We start from the raw sequence: 3,058 nt of genomic DNA on the forward strand, positions 1-3,058 counted from the left end.
CCATCCTCCATTTCCCTGGTTTGGATAATACGGATCGTCGGGATGGTGGAAGCCGGCCATGCTATCTACACGAGAAAGGGGGAAAGAAAGGTTAATACACATACTAATCTAGGATACTTATAAGATGGATCATTATTAGTCGAACCAATGCTTGCTTAGTGCATACCAATTACATGTAACCGAAGCAATATAGTCCTTCGAATAAGCAACCCTAACTTCAGATCCCCAATCAAACAAGAACAGGAAATGAAGCAAAGGCCACAGATTCTGAGTCTATAGCGCCCTAGTCACATGTAATCGTGATGTACCCACTTAGCAATTATTGTCCTACCAATAACGACCCTTTTAGTTATCACATATCTGGTTAGTAGAGTGTAGAATACTCCTATAGTATTCTTATTCTAACAAACTTGTGGTAGTGTTGGTAAGTTTTTAGACTTGTTGCCACACCACAACCATTCTTAGGCACATGTTAGTCACTCCTAGGGAGATGTAGTTGATTAGGCTACATCCACCCAGATGTGACTATATGTCTCTAAGCTTAATTGTGCTGTTCAACAATCTTTAATACTTATGTTATGTTCTATAATGATACTGACCCCTTTGTATTGGTGGATGTATATGTATATACCTAATTAAATATTTTAGTACTTAAACGTATATATTCTTGGTCAGAGTGTTTTAGTTCCGAATTGTTTATAGTTCGTATATTTTTTATGGGTTGATATACTTAATTCACTATTAACAAAGCTATGATACCAATCTGTCACACCCCAAAATCGAGAACGGCGGAATACGTTCTGCGGTGGAGGACGTCATGTACAGTATCATTACAATTGCAAAATAGTAAAAACAAGAAACAACAACCATTGCATATATATAGTGATAGTAATTACAATTGTGTTCTGTAGAGTTAATAGACACCAAACGTATAACAAAACAAAAGATGAGTCTTGTATATGCTCCATCTTCTTCCAAAAGCTGCCCTGTACCTGTCTATCTTTGACCTGAGGATACAAGTTATTTTGAAAACGAATATCAGCATAAAGCTGGTGAGTTCATAAGAATTTAGTGTCATTGTAGTATAAAAGTGTTTGCAAATTTATAGTATAAAAACTGAAATTTGTATTTATGAGTAGTAGAAATCCCTAGAAAATCCTATATTTTCCAGAAAGTACATTTGTAAGTCAATCTTTCTAGTGTGTAAAAGTAAAGTTGTTGAATCCTTCCATTATAAAAGTGTAGTAATAAATCTCATTTACGTAATACAGCTAAAGAAAAGTTTCGCTTGCTAATAGTAGTAGTGTTGTAACCTTAGTTAGTAATAGGTCATTAATTACTTCGGGATTTTAGTTCAAACTTTAAGTCTTATTGTATTTATTTGAATGTAAGTTTAACTTCTCATGTGACCAATTGTGAAGTAGTAGAGTACCGATGACCCTCCCGGTCATGCGTAGTGAAGTAGTGTATTGTCACCCCTGGCCTAATCGGCTCGGAGTGTAGATATCACTCGGGATGTAATAGTGTCAGTTCCGTACAGATCTATACATATAGTGTTGCGTTCCTTTCGGGAAGCCCTGGTCACATGGTGTAAGTATAGTAGAGTGCCTTATAGAGAGAGATAGTGTGATACACTTTGTATTAGTGAATTCTCTTATGCTTTAGTATGATAGTCTTTTAGTGTAGTAACAGTTTATGGTATGTATAGTAGTAGTATTTGTAACATCCCTCTCTGGCACGTCTCACAATATTGTCCGCTTTGGGCCACTCGGCACGAGGACTTCCCAGGAGGTCACCCATCCCGGTACTACTCCCGCCCGAGCATGCTTAACTGCAGAGTTCTTATGGGATCTGCTGCCGTCACGGCTTTAAAACGCGTTGTGATAAGGAAGGTATCGACACCCCTTATAAGGAGATGTTTTGTTCTCTTTCCAAGCCAATGTAGGATCAGGTGCAACCCACCTTCACCCCCCATTATAAGGTTCGACGTCCCTGTCGAACACATCGACCCGTGCCCTGGCTTTGATACCATTTGTAACACCCCCCTCTGGCACGTATCACAATATTGTCCGCTTTGGGCCACTCGGCACGAGGACTTCCCAGGGGGTCACCCATCCCGGTACTACTCCCGCCCGAGCACGCTTAACTGCAAAGTTCTTATGGGATCTGCTGCCCTCACGACTTTAAAACGCATTGTGATAAGGAAGGTATCCACACCCCTTATAAGGATCAGGTAACTAGTAGTAGTCTTAACTATACCTATTATAGTTAAATAAAGTATGTGAATTCCTGCTTTTGATCAACAGTAGTAACAAATAAGATAAAAAAACATTCATATCTACACAAATATATAAAATATATTATTAAGAATTCAACGACAGTCGGACGGAAAACCAATACCCTAAAACCACATCAAACAAGAACAGGAAATAAGGCCAACTATCGATCCTAAGTCCTTCAAGTCTTATTTATATAAACATATTTATGTAGATATATTTTTAGAAAGAAAAGTAGTTGGAACATAGTTTTGAAAACAGATTAACAATAATTTAATCATAAAGGCACATTTGATAATTAGTTAAAACAGTTTTATTGACAAGTATCTAAAATTGTAAAGAAATCCCTGTTGATGATAGATTGTAAATCACATATGATTTGATAATAAAACATGTAGCAATGTACTTGTATCCCCCCTAAAACATGTAAAAACATTTAAAAGGTTCATTAAGGGGTATGAACTCACCGGACTAGAAATATGTCGACTAGGATGTTTAAACGTCGAATCGAGGCTTGAAAACGTGTGAGGTTCCTATGTAATATTAAATGATACACAATAGTATCTAATTAGATTTAAATCACTAATTAATAGAGGATATACACTTCTAGTCGCGAAAACACTTCAATTCAAGTGTTTGGAGTGACCCGGGTGACATGTATGGTTTGGATAAGGAGTTTACTCTTCAAGAGTAAACTCTTTGGAGAGTTTTCGGCCCTAAAAACGTCATACCCATGAGTTTACGTCCGTAAACTCATGGATGAGCTTCTTGGGTGCTAAATG

The 3,058-nt window shown here is 37.3% G+C and overlaps 1 pseudogene; it reads right to left on the reverse strand.

The window, feature by feature from the left end:
* Window positions 1–1,763: 1,763 nt before the first annotated feature.
* On the reverse strand, window positions 1,764–1,881 carry LOC145018945 (5S ribosomal RNA; annotated as a pseudogene).
* Window positions 1,882–3,058: the final 1,177 nt, after the last annotated feature.

Source organism: Lactuca saligna, chromosome 9 (assembly GCF_052625555.1).
Source record: "Lactuca saligna cultivar CGN05327 chromosome 9, ASM5262555v1, whole genome shotgun sequence".
Taxonomy (NCBI): domain Eukaryota; kingdom Viridiplantae; phylum Streptophyta; class Magnoliopsida; order Asterales; family Asteraceae; genus Lactuca; species Lactuca saligna.